Below are 19,443 nucleotides of genomic sequence, written 5' to 3'. Positions count from 1 at the left end.
CAGAGCTTGCGGGGCCCGACGGGACTTGTCTGGGCGGGTTTGGATGTAAAAAAAAAAACTTGTTTATTAAACGGGGTAGGTTCGAGTTTCGAGGTTGGACCTGTAGGTCAGGTTCGGGCATAAAAAAACTCGACCCGTTGCCATTCCTAATTACCAATCTTGATTAAAAATATAAAGAAATAAAATAATTTTTAAAAATATTATAAAAATATAGAATAAAAAAACATTAAAATTAAAATATTAATCCTTCAAAAATATTGGTTATATCGAGAATGGCTAAGTATCTTTCAACTATAAAACATAATGATTAATGCTAAATATATTATTAATATTAAAAGATTTATATATAAGCTTATGTATTTTATATTTTTATTAATTAGTAGGTGTCATAAACTATTTTAATTTTTCAAATTCATTAAATTATAGTTAATATTAATAGATTTCCAGTTTTTTAAGAACACTAGTGTTTAGTCCATTGGTCATCATTTTGGACACTTACCTTGAGAAGGTGGGTTCTAACCCTGCCAATTGCAAAGAATTTCAATTTCTTTTTTTTTTTTCCCCTCCCAAATAAATGTGTGTGCTGGAAGTTTCTTTTATGTTTTCTTTTTTTTCCTCCCAAATAAACGTGTGCTGGAATTTTTTTTTTCCCTCCCAAGTAAACGTGCGTTGGAAAGTGAAATTCCCTCCCTTTTTTTGTCCTCCCAAATAAACGTGTGTGCTGGAAGTTTCTTTTGTGTTTTTTTTTTCCTTCCCAAATAAACGTTTGTTGGAATTTTTTTTTTTTGGACACGAATTTCCTCCAAACAAGTTTGCAGCAACTGCTGCAAATAGGAACATGTGTCAATTAAATAAGAAGACACCTAAGCAATCACTTAAGCAAGGGTCATGTGCGTTGCACATGACCCATTTTAAGTGGATTGCTGTTAACCCTAACGTTAACAGCGTTAGGCAGTCTTCTCCTCAAACATGCCCCTGCTTCCTCTCACCCACAACAACAGCCTCACGCCTCTCTCCCATCTCCTCCTCTACGGTGCAGCAACTCCACCTTTGTTTTTCTCAGAAACCCCAGTCCGGCCAAAGAATCACGGCCACATGTAGAGGCCGCTGTTGATTCCGCCTGTTCACACCCTTCCCTCTTTGCCGATTCTGTCTCATTCCCTTTCCCACTCAACCGTTGCCACCCCTAACAACCTTGTCTCTCTTTTCCATTCCCATCCCACACCCATATATTCGCTGCCAAGGACATATTGATCATTTAGCTAGAGTGATGCGTGTGATTACATGGAATCGGTCATTTAGAGGGTTACCTAATGTTGATGATGGGAAGGATGACTTTGACTCAGAAGAGCATGAAACTCACGCCACGGTGCTGGATAAGTTGCTAGCCTGGGAGAAGCTATATGATGAAGTGAAGGTATATTGTAGTATTTCATTTTGCTTTGTTTTTTCACACTTTGTCTTGAAAAAAAGCTATACCCAGTGTGCTTTAGGGGTATGATGCACAATTTGAGTCTGAGAAACATTTACAGACAAATAACAATGAAATTGCTAATTGCTTTAGTAGGTATCTTAAGTTAGTTTTCATATCCAAACTTAGGTATTACAACTTAACTTCACCAATTAAATTCAGCTATGTTATAAGTTGTAATTATGAATATGAAAGCACATTCTATAATCTGTACATGAGTTTTGCCATTCTAGAAAAGCCTCCCCCCCCCCCCCCCTTTTATTTTGGGTCAAAGAACTACTGACCATACAAATTGCTTCTTGGAATGCACATTTTGATCATTGTTTGTGGGTAATCATTTGCCGTTTGGCGTGGTGGTGTCCAAGGACAAGTAATTTGGCAAAGGAATATTGAAAATGTCGCTTAATCATCTTTCTTTCAATTTCATGTTGTTTACCATCAAATCTCATTATCTTTTTACTTTTTTTTAAGTGATACATTATTCTCTTTTTCATGATGTATTTTAGGGCCTAATGTGTTTTATGATGTATTTGGAGTCTGCAAATTATTGCAGCAATGACAGGACAAATCCTGGCCAACTATCAGAAATGGCTGAAGATATTTGGAGTCTTGGGATTCTATTACTTGAGCTACTAAAAGAGAAGCCTCTAGCAGATAGAGATGATTACAAAAATTTTAGGAGCATGGAAGAGATAAATGAGCTTGTTGGTGGTCAAGAGTCCTTTGATGAACGGCTAGATATTCCGAAAGACAAATGCAAGATCATGGTGTTGGCAAAGTTTGGTGAGCAAAGGGGGAAGTGGGTGAAGAGGAGGAATGGAGATATGGTCCGGTGAGATCAGCGGCTGTTGCATGTGGCCGTCGTTGATTCTGCCTTCCAAGACAGAGGTGAGAAGGTTGAGACGCGGGTTTGAGGAGTTTGAAAAGAGAGAGAGAGAGAGAGAGAGAGAGAGAGAGAGAGAGAGAGAGAGAGAGAGAGAGAGAGAGAGGGGCTGTCCAGTTTAGATGAGAGAGACGCTGTTAATGTTAGGCTTTGGCCATTGTCGATTCCGCCTCCCAAGCTCTTGTTGGTCTGAGTTTGCTGAGAAAACAGAGGTGGAGGAGATGAGAGAGAGGCGTGAGGCTGTTTGAGGAGAAGACTTTGCCTAACGCTGTTAACGTTAGGGTTAACAACAATCCAATTAAAATGGGTCATGTGCAACGAGTGATTACTTAGGTGTCTTCTTATTTAATTGACACCTGTCCCTGTTTGCAGTAGTTGCTACAAACTTGTTTGGAGGAAATCCGTGTCCTTTTTTCCCCCTCCCAAATGAACATGTGTTGGAAGTGTTCTTTTTTTTTTTCCTCCCAAATAAACGTGTTTTTTAACTTCCTTTTTTTATTATTATTAACCCACTGAGTCCTTATCTCATCTTGGTTTTTACATATTATTACTTTTAACTTTTTAAGAGTCCTTATCTTATCATGGTTTTTACATATTATTACTTTTAACTTTTTAAGAGTCCTTATCTTATCATGGTTTACTGGCCTTCTTTATCTTTATCTCAAAATTGTAGTTACTCTTCATGTTAAAAAATAAAACCTGTAGCTGCCAATAATTGTTAAGAAAAAATTAAAAGAGTTTTTAGTCTCCTCAAGAAAAAAAAAAAAAAAAAACTCTTGTAGAAGGAGTCATAACAACAACTCACAGGTGAGTTTTTAACCCCTCTCTCTTTGTCTCCCACTTCCTCAATTTTTTTAATCTCTAATATTTTTTTTTACAATTTCTTTAGAGAATTTGCTATTTCCTCCAAATCTAAGAGAGTGGAGACTGAAGAGTGATTGAATGTACGGTTTTTAACCATTACTCCCCAGGTAAACATCAAGATTTTTAAACTATTATGCATTTTTTATTAAATCAATAAATATATTATATAGCATATAAATAAAATAATTTTAATTAGTTTTTTGATTAGGTTTTTTTTTTTTTTGGGTACTTCTTGATCTATTGAGATTTAGCATTTTTTTAATAAAATGAGTAATGATTGAATTGAGGCTTAGTTTTGACTTTGAATATGTGCATGTGATTCTTAAATTTCATGAATATATACTAATTTAATCAAATACTAGTGAAAATTAATCTTTTTTTTGGATTAATTACTAAAATTTTTTGTAAAAAAAAAAAAAAGACAAAATGTCTTATGAATATGATTGAATATGATTACAGCTACCTATGAATATGATTACTTATGTTTTTAGTCCTTGTAGCACATAACACTTAATTAATAGTATGATTGTGGTGTTGACTACTTTTTTTTTGTGCATAAACAAATTTAAGTTGTCTTTTAACCGTTACTTCTAGCCTACTGAACATGAAAGTCATAGGTTTAATCAATTTATATAGATTGTTGCAAGGAAGCCTTGCTTATGTCCTATTAATGTTTTTAGTTGGCGTACAATGCCAAATGACTATAAAGAAAATTGTTGGAATATCATTGAGGTATAAAAATTTTAGTGACATATATTATACTTCTTTCTAGAATTTCAATGCTTCTACATTTTTTATTTTTTTAGAAAGAATGCTTCTACATAGTGGTTATAGTTTTTATTTTTATTTTTATTTTTATAGTATTTCAATCAAAGTTTGACATCCCCCAAGATGAGATTGCAAGAGAGATAATCAAGCGTCATAATTTAAAGAGATTGGGTGATCAATGGAGGAATTGGAAGCATGCCTTGAAAGCAAAGCATTTTGATAAGCCAAAAACTGCAACACAAATAGTGGCTGAGGCTCCAAATATAGTAAATTTTCAAGATTATGCTGAGCTTGTTGACTCTTGGTTTAGAGGTAATACAATAAAAATAATGCACGTGAGAAGATATGTTTTTGTCATCATATTTTTTCCAATAGCCATTTGATATATTCTCTAAGATTTGCCTATATATATAGTTTTTACTAATGCAAATATATGGTTTATTGTATTTCAGGAAACAAAGACAATACATTGGAATCTAAAGGGAGACCAAGTTTCATTGTTGGAGTGACTTTTGGCATACTTCAAAGGGAATATTTATAGTCTTAGTTTTTATTGTAGGTTGTCTAAAATCATTTTATCCTTGTCATATCTTAAGTACCAAAAAATATTGTTTATACTTTTATTTAGCTATTTGTGATTTCAAACTTCACACTGTAAAGTTTTATTTCTTCATTTGGATCAATATTATTAACTATTTGCAATTATTTTATTACTTTGATTTTTGGAATTGTAGATTTTAATAACATTCCAAACATGTTATATTACTAATTTTCATGGAAAATTTTAATTAAAAAAATATTTTTGTAATATTCAATAATGTTTATACCTTTGGTAATAGCTTTTATAACTGCTCCTATATGGAACCTATAGTAGTGGTCGTTTTTTGCTGCAATAACTAATTTATAACAAAGCGTACGAATGGGACAACTAGCGGGTTGTGTTTTTTTTTAAAATAAATTTTAATTTTTTTATAGCAGTGTTCTATAAAAACTGTTGTTAAAGAATATCTAGTAGCAATTCACAAAATTGCTGTTAAAAATAATTCATGCTAGAAATAAGGGAAGGGTATACAAACATTTTTAATTTTGTTTAGTAGCGGTTTATAGAACTGCTGCTAAAGAATCTATAGCAGCAATTACATAATTGCTGGTATAAATAATTAATTTCAAAAGGAAGGGCCCTATGTACTAGCAGTTTCTTTTTAGTTCTCTAGTAGCAGTTCTATGAATTGCTGCTAAATAATCTATAGTAGTTAAAGAATATCTAGTATCACAAAATTGCTGTTAAAAATAATTCATGCTAGAAATAAGGGAAGGGTATACAAACATTTTTAATTTTGTTTAGTAGCGGTTTATAGAATTGCTGCTAAAGAATCTATAGCAGCAATTACATAACTGCTGATATAAATAATTAATTTCAAAAGAAAGGGCCCTATGTACTAGCAGTTTTTTCTAATTCTCTAGCAGCTGTTCTATGAATTGTTGCTAAATAATCTATAGTAGCAGTCACATACCCGTTGGTACAAATAATAATTCCAAAAGGAAGGGCTGTGTGTATTAGCGGTTTTCAATTCTCTAGCAGCGGTTCTATGAACTGCTACTAAAAAATCTATAGCAGTAGTTACATAACAGTTGGTATAAATAATTAATTCCAAAAGGTAAAGTTGTGTGTACTAGCGGTTTTTAATTCTCTAGCAGCAGTTCTATAACCTACTTTGCAATAGAAGTTTTCTATACCAGTGATTCCTAAAACCACTGCTATAACCTATAGTGACCTATAGAGACAGCAACTTAACAGCAGTTATTCAGGTTGTTGCAGTGGTTTAGAAAACCGCTGGTATAGACCTATATAACTTTTAGCAGCATTTTTTAATAGTTTTAGTAGTGGTTACAACCGCTGTTAAAAATCAAGTTTTTTTTTTTGGTAGTGAATGTTACTAATTTATATTTTGTTTGTTGGTGAAGTCTTTATTGTGCTCTTGAGTTATGTGATTCCCCCGATTTACCAAAACTTAGGAATGTTTTTTTATTTTTTATTTTATTTTTATGGGAATACTATGTAATTTATATAGAACGAAATGCAATGATTATTATCTTTGAAAAATAACTTGTTCTAAAAAATAAGTACTCTTATTCAACAAATAAGAATTTTATTGTATTTGTTGTATTTATCATAAGCCTCAAGAGGAGATTGTCTTTTTATTAAACTCTGATAGTCACTAATGTTTGCTTATATCTTAAGAGAGATTGGTCTGATTAAAATAAAAAAAACTATAACATAAATATATACACACACGTATTAACACATTAATCCAATAACTATTTGGGGCAATAAATTCTATGCCTTGATTTCTTCTAAAAATTTTTTCTATGCCTTAATACGGGCAATGACAATTTTTTTTTTGATATCAACCAGAAAAATAGAGCATTACAAAGAGAGTTACTAAGGCCATTTGTAGTGCATTGGAGCACTGGAGGCCATATCAACCATCATATGTATAGAACCAAGCACAAAGTTTGGGACCCAACGGAAGGAAAAACTCATACCCTGATGCTTTAAGGAAACAAAATCAGCAATCACAGTTTTCCCTTCCCAATCCGAAGATTGAATTGTATCTAACAGCTGAACTAAATATTTACTACTGCTCAAAACCAAAATCTGGTTGAACTAAAGCCTATTTGTTGTCATTGTTGCTTCTCTTAAACCTTTAAGTAAAACACCTGAAATTGATCTAGTTGCACTGTTGCTACACCCATAGAACGCCACTGCACCCTGCCTGGTCCGAGGCTCATAAGCAAAAGCACTCCTCTTCCTTCTTCTTTGCCTGACACCAAAGATCTTGAGGACAATGCTCCATCGCCCACCAGAACTTTGATCCATGATTTTTTGCCTAGCATTTCTGAGTCCAGTATTGTGGTGATGTTGAAAGATCTCTTGGTACCTGCAAAACAGATTTTGAGTGGTTAAAATGACAGTCATTGGATCAGGTGTAACTCCTTCATGAACCACTCTGTTTCTATGATTCCATAAAGTCCAGAGGGTGATGAACATTAGCTGTAATGTATTCATACTAGTCTCATCCAGCCTCTTATGTTTAACTAATGAACTGGTGAGCCAAGGAGGGAAGTATGGAAAGCTAGAGGTGATCCATACTAACAAGCTCTAGAAAAATTACAATAAAGAAAAAGATGGCTAGAAGTCTCCTCAACATTGTCACAAAAAGGGCAAAGATAAGCAATTGGAATTCCCCTCTTTTGCCGTGTTTGAAAAATTGGCAGACTATTATGAATCACTTTCCAAACCAAATTGCAAATTTTCAAGGGAAGCCTAACCCTCCAGATACTGTTCCATACAGACTTAGGGACATTTTGGGGTCTGAAGGGTGCATTGGTTGACTGATTTGCATCTTCCAACAGAATCTCATAAGCTCTATGAACTTTATATTCTCCTGAATTTGAGAATTTCCACATTAGAGTATCTGTCACAGCACCTGTCTTTGAGATGGGGATGCTTAAAATCTCAGAGCTTACAAGGGGAGGGTACAAGGATCTAACAAAACTAGGTTTCCAAGAGTGAGTGGTTTGGTCAATTAAATTAGCTACAGTACCTGTGGTAAGATTTGGATTATGCAGATTTGAGGTTTGGAACCAAGTAGGATGGTCTAAACAAATGTTTGTACCATTACCAACCCACCACTTCCCCTCTCTCAACTTTTTGTTATCCAGCTTCACAATGTTTCTCCAAACCCAAGATTGATGGGGTCTGGGTTGGCATTCATGGATTGAGCTTCTAGGGAAGTATTTAGCTTTAAGGGAAGTATTTAGCTTTAAAAGTTCTTGCTATAAGGGATTGAGGGTTTTGGTGAATTCTCCACTATTATTTAGCAAGCATGGCTTGGTTCATCAAACTGAACTTTTTAAGGCCTAAACCTCCCACATTCCTAGGCTAACAAACCTTGTTCCAGTTGAGAAGGTGCATTTTCCTAACCCCTTGATCATGCCCCCACCAGAAGGATCTTGTAATGGCATCTAGTTTATTACAAATACTGTTAGGCACCCTAAAGCAAGAAAAGGTATATAAGGGCATGGATTGAAGGGTTGAATGGATCAAAGTGGTTCTACCAGCTTCTGAGAGAAGCTTAGCTTTCCACCCTTGAAGTTTAGAACGGAGTTTATCCACCAATTAATGAAAGTCAGCAACTCTCTTACCCTTGAGTTTGAAATTCAAACCTAAGTACTTACTAGGCTCAAACACCAGATTGACCTTCAACGCCGAGGCTAGTTGCTCTTGCTCTACTCTTGGCATATTGAGAGCAATATATGTAACACCCCCCAACCTAATTGCATAATTAAATTTATGAGTTTATATGTTTGTTAGTACCTTAATTATTTTAAGTGCATTAAAACTTTGCTATTGTGATATTATAGAAGACATATGCTCTTTTAATGTTGTAGAAAAGAAATTTTATAAAGATAAGGATATGTATATATATATATATATATATACATATATATATATATATCAAAGTTATATTGACATTGGGCCTTTCTTGAAATATAAGTTTATATGGGGTGAAAAGTATAAATGCCAAAAAGTGGAAAAAAGTGGGTCTTGATTTTTTTCTCCTTTGCTATACACTTACACCCCCTCAAAGTCAATTTCCTCATCTTTTCTTTTGCTGTACCAGAAACTTCTTGCTTCATCTCTTTTGCTCTTTCTTTTCTTCTCCTTTGCCCTTACATGGCTAGACCTCTCTCTCTCCCTCTCTCACCAAAACAATAAATCTCACTCTAAAAAAGGAATTAAGAGCCTAAAACTAAAGTTTCAGCTTCAAATTTGTGGGTAAGTAATTAAAACCTTATTTGATTTTAGAGTATTTTGATAGTTTAATTGTTTTCCCTTCTTTGTTCTCAAATCTGGTTTTACGGGCTGAACTTGTGATTCTGTTTTTGTAAGTTGAAATTTTGATGGTTTTATGGTCTATTGGATGCTTAATAAGTTATTTTAAAGTTTATTGTATTGGTAAAAAAATACCCAAATGAATTGAAGACCATTTGCATTTAGATGATGAATTTTGTATCAACATGCACTGAAGCTGTCACTGTGACAGATTTGATGTTCACCACAAGAAAATTCTGTATTAAATCATATGCTATGAATTAGGATCATAGGAGTAGTTTTTATGAATCCTAAGACACATATGGTTGTTATGGAAGTGGTCTCACTGCATTTGGAGTAATAAAAAAATAATGGTTTAATTTCTAAGTTGCATAAATTTCTGTCAGGACAGATTTGAGCACGTTGCCTTGTACAATTTTTAATAAATTATGGTTTTATGATTTGACTTTGAAATTTATATCTTATATATTAGACATAAAGGGGAGTAGCTCTGTAAAATTTCATGATGATTGGATGTGTTTGGACAGCCTATTAGTATTTTACAAATGGGAAATTTGTTGCTGGAATGAGCAGTAAACAGTGTAGGATAACTCTGACTTTGTGGATTTAATTTTGAAGTTAAGGTAAATGTTTTGAGCTATAATTTAATGTGCTTATCTATTGGTATGTTTAGATCATAGAAGAATTTTTATGCCTTGGTTTCTCTATGTTTTGGTATGTAACGCGTTTGATGATTGTACCTTGTTTTGGGGAAACTCTATGTGAAGGGAATTAAGATTTTACTAAGTTGAGAGTTAGGTCGTGTTTGAGGTATAAGTTTATATTTTTAGGAAGAGTTGTTAGTAATAAGTTTTGGTCTTTCATTTAGGTGATGAGAATGAGAACACGGACACTTGAGCTCCTTTGGTACAAATCTCTCGCGTCTTCTGTTTTCAGGTAAGGGATTTGTGACATGTGCGTTTGATAAGTATAAGGACTATTTAGAAAATTATAATGCATTAAAACCTTTTAATTAGAGATATTACATATAAGCATGAATTAAGTAAAGATTTATGTTCGTGACTTATTGAATCCTATATATATGATAATTTTAGCATATTGATGCTATTACTCATATCATGAATGTAATATTTAAAGAAAGAATTGGATATGCTACTGTTATGAAATAGTTATGTAAAAGTATAGTATTTGAAAAATATAGTTTTTAGTTATTTCATTGTCATGATCTGAACTCAGCTAGTAGGGGTTATAGTACTGGTATTTCCATGGAGATTCTGTTTGGCCATTAAAAATGGGACTGGCTCTACTGTACCCGCCCTTGTTGGCAACCGCCAACTTGTGGAGGATGTCAACCTACCCCCATGGTTGAAAGTATGTATTATGATATGATTCCGGAATTACCTAGCATTGTGGGGAATGCTGGATGCCTGGCGCTAAGTGCTGGAAGCCTCCCAAAGTTGTGACAGACTTACAATTGAACTAACTAATATGTATTATAAAAGAGCTGTTAAGCTATTTAGAAGTTATAAGAAAAGTATGATGATAAGAAAGTACGTTGAATTATGTTTAAGTTCCTTATCATGTTCTTTTATTGTTATATGAAAGGAAAATGAAGTATTTTCATTTGAAAGTTCATAAGTTAATTTAAGAATAATATGAATAGTATGAAGGCTATTTTATCAAAGCTGGCATGTCCATAAAATATTTGATTTACATGCATTCTTATCAAAGGCCTACGGAGCTTAAAAACCTTACTGGGCTTCGCAGCTCACCCTATTATATTTCAGTGCACAGGTTCTTCTTGGAAGCAGCGAGAGTATTAGAGGTGGCAAGATTCTGTGATTCTCTTTTGTTTAGATTGTATAGTCTTTTTTTGTTGTATAGTAGTTTAGCTCTTTTGTTGTATAAGAGGAATCAAGATGTACTTGATCCTTTGAGCACAGATGTAATTCTAAACTTTAGTTTGGTTTGAACCTCAGTTATATGTCTTTGGTGTTGGGTTTGTAAATAAGAGTTTTTGCTAAATGTTTAGCTATGTAATATTTGCACGAATACCTGAAGTTTCAGCCAAGTGGCAATCTTGCAAAGTTCAAATGAAATGAATTTTCAAGGTTTTCACATTTTTGTATATTATGGCTTTTATGCAAAAAAATAAGCAGGTATACAGGAAACAATTCTTGATAAGCACCTTTAGTTTAGGTTGGTTCGTGTTAGTATTGAGGTAAACTTGATATTAACATGCCGGTCATGCTCTAAATTTTGAAGTACAGGTTTGGGTCGTGACAATATAAATCTGACTTGGCCACATTAATGCACTGCCCAGAAATAGAGCAATACCATTGTAAAATACATTGAATGTTATCTAAGGAGTTACCTTCTTTCCTAAAGAATAAAAGGGAATCATAAGCAAATAGCAAGTGAGATAACTAGCACATTCATTCTCAAAGGTGGAGAGAGTGAACTTGAACCTACGGGGGAAAAAAACTTTTCTAAGCCTTGCACTTTGTTCCTTACATTCCCAAATTAATCAATTGTACTATGCCATCTAGCAAATGTCATGAAAACTGATTATAGTTTTCTTTTTCTTCAACAAATTTTTTTTTTCAATAGCAGTGTAAGGCTCTCACAACAGGAAATGATAAAAATTAGAAAGCTATACAATTTCTAGCCAGTAATCTACGATAAGCCTTTAATCAAGTGGGCTAGGTGGTGGTGGTGGTGGTGGTGACCATTCAGAGCCAATCCGTTGGACCTATTGGGCTTTGGGGAATGTTTCCCCAATGGTTTTGCAACATATGAACCCATCATTATCAATGCTTGCTGCAGCTGTTTCAAAACTATTCCAATCTAGCCAGGCCCATAATATAAAGTGGAAAAGATCTCTCAATTCTCAAATCCTGTCCAACGGATGGGGAGAGATTTATAACATCATTATTTAAGTGTTGTGGAAATACGTGTAAATTAAAAAATGTTATAAAATATGTTGTGGGGGGTAAAAAGACTTTGATGGTTACATGGGCCGTTGGGCCATGCTAAGGAAGGCCGACCTGCTCTTGGGTTTAGGACTTGTTAGTATTATGGGTCGGCCCATACGCCGAGGATCCGAGGATCTAGCCGAGGGTGAATTTCTCTGCGGATGGACACCAGAGAACTCGGGATTTCATGGTAAAGGTTAGGGAATGACACGGTCAAGGCCAATGGTTAAAGGGGGTGAACCCTTGAATGCCCTAGAAGCACCAATGTTGGAAAAATGTCAAAGATAAAGGCTGCTACCTCCACATTAAAGATCCTGCACCTACCACCCTGGCCGCATTAATGGGGAAGTGACACCTGAACAGTGGAGGGGAAACTTCTGGTTACTATTCAAAGGCACTGAGAAAAGAAATATCTAGGTTAAGGGGAGGGATAGGACAACACGTGTACAAAGTATTAAAAAGAGGAGTATTTAAGGGGCAACCTAAAACAGAAAAGGTGGACGGACTTCTTTGTAATCAAAAGAAAAGGGAAAAGAGAAGATAATAATAACTCTTGGCTTACGTCCGAGGAGTTTGATTTACAATATTCTCCATTATTTTTCGAGTGTTTGCGATCTTTGGCTTGTCATTTAATCCTCACATACTTCTAACCTGGGTTTCAAGCCCACACTCTACAAATTCATATTGTTTAAGGCTCATTGGGCCTGAGCCCGTAACTGTTATTGGGTCCAGGTGCGATTGTGCACTTACATATGTGTTGTAGTGTTTAAACATTGAAAACTGTTGTTTAAACACTCCTACCAAACACCTTTGAGACTTTCACAGTTAACGTTGCTCTCAATTTTTGGCAAAAATTATGTTAGAGACTAGAAAGTTTTGTTAAAAAAAACAAGAAGTCATTTTATTCCTTGTCCAATCACAAATAAAGTTTATTTTCATTACTACAAGGGAAATAAATTACGTTGGTTATACTCTTATTAATTTTTAAGATATTTTATTTTAGATTAAACTCTACTAATCATAAGGGATTGACGTAGTATGAGATTTATGAGATCTTGAGTTTGAAATCTTCCAAAAAGATTTCTCTTTATAATTACTAAGTGTGTATGAGACAAGAAGACTACACACACTTGAGGAACTAGTCAAATGACTTATTAATTGTTATAATCATTTACTCTAGTATAACTCTACAAATTAAGGGCCCGTTTGGTAGATTGTAATAGATACTGTAATGTAATAGATATTCCTATAGTATAACTATTCAGTTGTTTGGTTATGTTTTTATTACAATGAATAGTTATTCTTTATGAATAGTTATTCTTCAAAACGAGGAATAACTATTCCTTATCAAAAGTACTGAATATCTATTCTTTCACCTCATGTAATAACTTTTTTTTTTAAAAAGTCCTAAAAAGTCATTAGTTGCCACATCTTCAAAAGGAAAGAAAATAAAATTTTCTTGTTGTTAATTATTAACTCTATTTTGAACACCGAAATTTGACTTAAAAATGATTTAATTACACCTTCTTTTTATACTCTACTAAATTGTGGATGCATATTTAGGACTCTATTCCTAAATGGTCAACAAACTAATGAATAGTAATACTTATTAGATTTCAACTTAATGTATTCATTGTAATACTTATTCCTATTCCCATGTAATAATCATTACAGTGTACCAAACGTGTCCTAACTTACCTAAGTTTTTCTTCTAAAAAAAAAAAAGCTTACCTGAGTTTCAAGAAATTCAAAATCTACTTAAGTGAAATTTTATTAGGTTGTGTTTGGAAACTTGTATTTGGATTTGGATTTTAAATCAATAGATTTGAATTGCCTTAATTTCAAATCCATTGATTTTAGATATCATTTCAAATTCAAGGGTTTAAAATTTTTTGATCTTTTAAAACTATCAAAACAAGATATTTGGATTTTAATCACTCAAATCTAAATCCATATGCCCAAATCTTGCTATCCAAATGAGCCATAAATGATTCACTAATTATTGTTAAGTTTTATTTTTATTGGACTAATTATTAAGTTTTAGGTGACACTACATCCAACAATTTACTCTAGTAAAACTCTGTTACCTAAGTTTTAAGAAATTTTAAATCTACTTCAATAAAGGAAAGTTGAAACTTTAGGATTAAGATCCATTGGGTGTGAAAGAGAAGTTAAAAAATAAAGTGAAAGGGTAAAATGGTAAAAATTTTAAGGTTAATTTTTTATATATTCAAGGACTGAGAGATTAAAATCGACTTTTGAAACTTTTTATCCCAACTTTTAATTTGCTATTGCATGGTGCAATAGCCCTTTCTATTGCACCGGATCTCAATCCGAAACTCAATTAAAGGTTTAAGTGACTCACTAATTATTAGGTTTTAAGTGACACTATATCCAAGTCCAAGATAATGGAAAGAGTTTGGCTTCAAACATCAATAAAAAGATGACATTTGGATTTGTTATGTGCATTTACTACATTGCACAAAACAAAGTATATGTCATTTTTTATTGGTAGTTGGAACTCAAAGCCCCAAAACATATTTGGAGCTAAACCTTTCCCCCAAGATAAATTATAAGCTAGTATTTTCTATATATTTATGTATTGATGTCTTACTAACTTAGTAACTTCCCCCTCAAAAAAAAAAAAAAAACCTTAGTAACTTAAAAAAAAAAAAAACTTTTTGTTAAGTAGAAATTTTACTAGTGTTTACATTTAATTATAGTTTTTTTATAAGACAAGTAATTATATAGTACATTCATCTATTGTTATTAAATTATGTCTAATAAAAATTTTGGTCTGCCCTTTTTTTTATCTGGGAAGGGGAGGATATTCTTCCATTTAGGCATTTATCAATGTTATGTTAAAATTCCTTTGACTATGCTTCTTTATGATGAAACGCAATACGGTTTGGCTTCTTCCCCTGTATCCAGAAATACCATAGAGCTTCGGTCATTCTTGAAATGGTCCATGTTACAGGCCATTCTCTAGTTTTTAGTCAAGGCTTATGCACAAAATTAATGTCCTTTATTCCTTTTCCACTTATTAGGATATAGATTAGCTCTAGACTTTTTTCAAGCCCATGCATGTTAGAGCATCCACAATGGTGGTGCTAAAAAGCTAAAAAGCTATTTTTAGCACCACCACATATAGAAAGAACCATGCAATGGTGATGATATAGGTAAATTTTTTACCTACATTGTGCACAGCCATATTTGAAAGCTAAAAAAAAAATTATTATTTTTTATTCTACCTCCATTTAAAATATTAATTACTTTTTTTTTTTTTTTTTTTCTATTTCTTTTGTACAACCCGTCTGTCTCAACTCTCAACTCTCAAAATCTCAACTCTTTGTCTCATCGCCGCTAGCCCACCTGAACCTCAACGTCACTGGCCCACCCGAAGCTTAACATCACCAGCCCACGCCGCTGACCCACTCAGTCAAACCAAGCCGTTGACCCACTCCATCGAACCACACTGAAGACCCATCTTGCCCACACCACCAACTCACGCTGCTGACCATGCAGCCCAAGTCTCAAGCAGCCCCAAGTTCGAAGCTGACCTACGCCATTAACCCACAACGAGACCCATTTCACTCACGCCTCTGACCCATGCCACCCGAGCCCAAAGCCCCAAGTCCGAAGCTGACCCATGCCAACCCGCCTCGCCTTCTTTGATGCTCTGACCCCTCTCGGCCTCTCTGATCCAGCTCAACCTCGCTTCTCTTTTGTCTGACCCACCAAGTCCGAAGCTTGGTTGCTGATCAGGTGAGTTGTCTCTGTCTTCTTCATCATGTTATGCTTGGGATTTTTGATTTGGGTAATTGGAATGATACATTTTTCATGTTAGTTGGGAATTTTTTGTTTGCAGGGAATTTATATTTGTTGAATCTAATGATAAATCTACAGAGAATTGGAATGTATTTGGAATTTTCTGTTTGCAGGGAATTTATGTTTTTGTTTTTAAATGTTAGTTTGGGAATTTTCTGTGTGCAGGGAAGGCTACATTTTTTTTTTCTATTTATGTTTCTTGCTGATTTTTTGTTTGTTGATTCTAATTTATTACAATAAATGTCATGTTGGAAATTGTTTTGGGAATTTTCTAGTTGCAGGGAAGTTTATGTTTGTTGTTTCTAATGTATTGATGTAAACGTTAGTTTGGGAATTTTCTGTGTACAAAGAAGTTTATATTTTTTTTTTCTAATTTATTACAGTATTGGTCTTTACTTTCAATTTGCTTGGTAGCAATATTCGGTATTTCTAATTTTATGGAGTCACAACGAGACCTACCATATTACACGGGTATCATAACTGGGGATATTGATATTGATTCACAACTTTTGGGAACATCTCAAAATAATCCTATGTCAGTTTCTGATTCTCCACCTCAAGTTGAAAAGGCCTCTTCTACAAGAGGAAAACGGGGCACTAACTTTAGTGTAGAGGAAGATCAAGTCCTAGTGTTAGCATGGCTCAATACTAGTGTTGATGCCATACACAGTAATGAACAAACACATAATACATTTCGTCAAAAAATTTGGAATACTTCACGCAGTATAATGCATCCAGTACCACATGTACTACTATCTCCTTGATAAGTTGTTGGGCAACGATTAACAAGGAGACAAATAAGTTTTGTGGGTGCATGGCTAAAGTTAACGCACGTCATCAAAGTGGTATAACCGAACAAGATAAGGTATAAATTATATTGCAATAGTGTTAACATACCCATTCATCAATAGTTTGAAGATACTAATCATGTTATATTTCTTTTAATTTTTTAAGATTATCAATGCGAAAGCTTTGTATAAAGAGACCTTCAAGAAACCCATTCATCTTGAACATTGTTGGCTCATGTTAAAGGACCAACCAAAGTGGGGCCAATCCTAATGAAAGATCGAGAGCATTCATGCCTCCAACTCCAGAGTCAGCATCTATTGACGAGGGGGATTGTGGGTCTGGACTTGGTGACACTTTCAATTTTGAGAGACCAATTGGTAGGAAGGTCGAAAAGGCCAACCGAAAGCACAAAGCCACCAGAAAAGATGTAGGGGAATATTTGACCAAGAAAATGAAATTTATTGAGGAATCACAAGAACAAAAAAAAGAGAGTCTTCGTATCAAAGCGGAGAAGTTGTGCTTGGGAGAGTAGAGGGATAAGGAGAGAACTTGATTGGAAGAGGAAATTTTTTTTATTGAGAGGGAAAAACTTAGGATTGAGAAGGAAAGAGGTGAAGAAAAGCTTAAGATTGAGAAGGTCATGATTGAGAGGAAAAAATTTGAGATGCGACATATGTTGGAGGAGGAAAGAATCACGATGAAAGATACAAGTTCCTTGACCGGAGCACAAAAAGCTTTTTATGAACAACTCCAAGAGGAAATCATGGCAAGACGAAGCTCACGTAATTAATAGGTTTGATTGCATTTTGGATATAGCTTAGGCCTTTATATATTTTGTAATGTTAGGAAAAGGTTGGCACATTTAGATGATGCTTTGGTATAACTTTTTTTAAAATTTTTTTTTTATTTTTTTTTTTATGTAGCTCATGATAGGCCTTTATGTATTTTGGTAATAGCTTATGATAGGCCTTCATGCATTTTGCTAGTGGCTTATGATAGGCTTTTATGTATTTTGGTAGTATCTTATGAGAGGCTTTCATGTATTTTAGTAGTGGCTTATGTCACTTGACTTTAATCTCAAACTAGATGTATGTATAAACCTTTAAATTTATTGTTCATCTTGTTTGTGTTGTGACTTGTGCGTGTGTGCTTGTGGGCGTAATGATTGCTTTTTGGCACTAAAAGCATGGATTGGTTATATTTCTTGCATCTATAGTAATAATTGCTTTCCAATTGTCTTGAAGGTTGCATCCATGGATCGCTCTTTGTTTCGCAAGTTACTTTTTGATGACTCAGATGAGGATGAGATAATCGAAGAAGTTGTCATGGAAACATCACAACATAAACGTTGTCGCTATATTCGACGTAATCATTTGGTAGGCCATGAGAGGCTTTTTCCTGACTACTTTGCTCTCACACCAATATATTTGTCCGCTTTATTCGTCCGCTTTATTTCTCCGTATTCAATCTAAGGTAGAAGCTCATGACTCTTACTTTGTCCAAAAAAGAGATAGTGCCAACAAACTTGGTTTATCTTCATTACAAAAGATAACTGCTGGAGGAGGAAAGAATCACGATGAAAGATACAAGTTCCTTGACCGGAGCACAAAAAGCTTTTTATGAACAACTCCAAGAGGAAATCATGGCAAGACGAAGCTCACGTAATTAATGGGTTTGATTGCATTTTGGATATAGCTTAGGCCTTTATATATTTTGTAATGTTAGGAAAAGGTTGGCACATTTAGATATGCTTTGGTATAACTTTTTTTAAAATTTTTTTTTTTTATGTAGCTCATGATAGGCCTTCATGTATTTTGGTAATAGCTTATGATAGGCCTTCATGTATTTTGCTAGTGGCTTATGATAGGCTTTTATGTATTTTGGTAGTATCTTATGAGAGACTTTCATGTATTTTAGTAGTGGCTTATGTCACTTGACTTTAATCTCAAACTAGATGTATGTATAAACCTTTAAATTTATTGTTCATCTTGTTTGTGTTGTGACTTGTGCGTGTGTGCTTGTGGGCGTAATGATTGCTTTATGGCACTAAAAGCATCGATTGGTTATGTTTCTTGCATCTATAGTAATAATTGCTTTCCAATTGTCTTGAAGGTTGCATCCATGGATCGCTCTTTGTTTCGCAAGTTACTTTTTGATGACTCAAATGAGGATGAGATAATCGAAGAAGTTGTCATGGAAACATCACAACATAAATGTTGTTGCTATATTCGACGTAATCATTTGGCAGGCCATGAGAGGCTTTTTCCTGACTACTTTGCTCTCACACCAATATATTTGTCCGCTCTATTCGTCCGCTCTATTTCTCCGTATTCAATCTAAGGTAGAAGCTCATGACTCTTACTTTGTCTAAAAAAGAGATAGTGCCAACACACTTGGTTTATCTTCATTACAAAAGATAACTGCTGCACTTAGAATGCTTGTGTATTGAAGAAACTACTGCATTAGAAAGTTTGAAAAAAATTGTTACTACGGTAATTGATATTTTCTCTGAGGAATACTTGAGAAAGCCAAACTATGAAGGCATTGCTAGATTGTTAGCTCATGGCGAACGCCGAGATTTTCCAAGTATGTTAGGTTTAATTGATTGCATGCATTGGAAGTGGAAAAATTGTCCAGTTGCATGGAAATGTCAATATTGTGGTCATATTCGTGAACCTACTATTATTTTGGAGGCAGTAGCATCATATGATATTTGGATATGATATGCATTTTTTGGGTTACCTAGGTCAAATAATGACATTAATGTGTTAGAGTGGTCTCATATATTTTCTGATCTTGCTGAAGGACGTGCTCCTGCAGTACATTACTCAATCAATGGTCATGATTACACAATGAGATATTACCTTGCTGATGACATATATCCAAAGTGGGCAATATTTGTGAAAACAATTCTAGCTCCACAAGGACAAAAGCGAAAATTATTTGTAGTAGTCCAAGAGGCGTA

At 34.2% G+C, this 19,443-nt stretch overlaps 1 long non-coding RNA gene across 1 annotated transcript; it reads left to right on the top strand.

The window, feature by feature from the left end:
• The first annotated feature begins 8,593 nt into the window (after positions 1-8,593).
• LOC142607779 (uncharacterized) lies at positions 8,594-11,014 on the top strand. The gene is made up of 3 exons (XR_012839371.1): positions 8,594-8,829; positions 9,755-9,822; positions 10,674-11,014. It is a non-coding gene; the product is annotated as an uncharacterized LOC142607779 (long non-coding RNA).
• The last annotated feature ends 8,429 nt before the right edge of the window (positions 11,015-19,443 follow it).

This window comes from Castanea sativa, chromosome 1 (assembly GCF_040712315.1).
Source record: "Castanea sativa cultivar Marrone di Chiusa Pesio chromosome 1, ASM4071231v1".
NCBI classification, from domain to species: domain Eukaryota; kingdom Viridiplantae; phylum Streptophyta; class Magnoliopsida; order Fagales; family Fagaceae; genus Castanea; species Castanea sativa.
The sequence above is the reverse complement of the archived record's forward strand: the minus strand, read 5'-3'. Positions and strand labels throughout refer to the sequence as shown.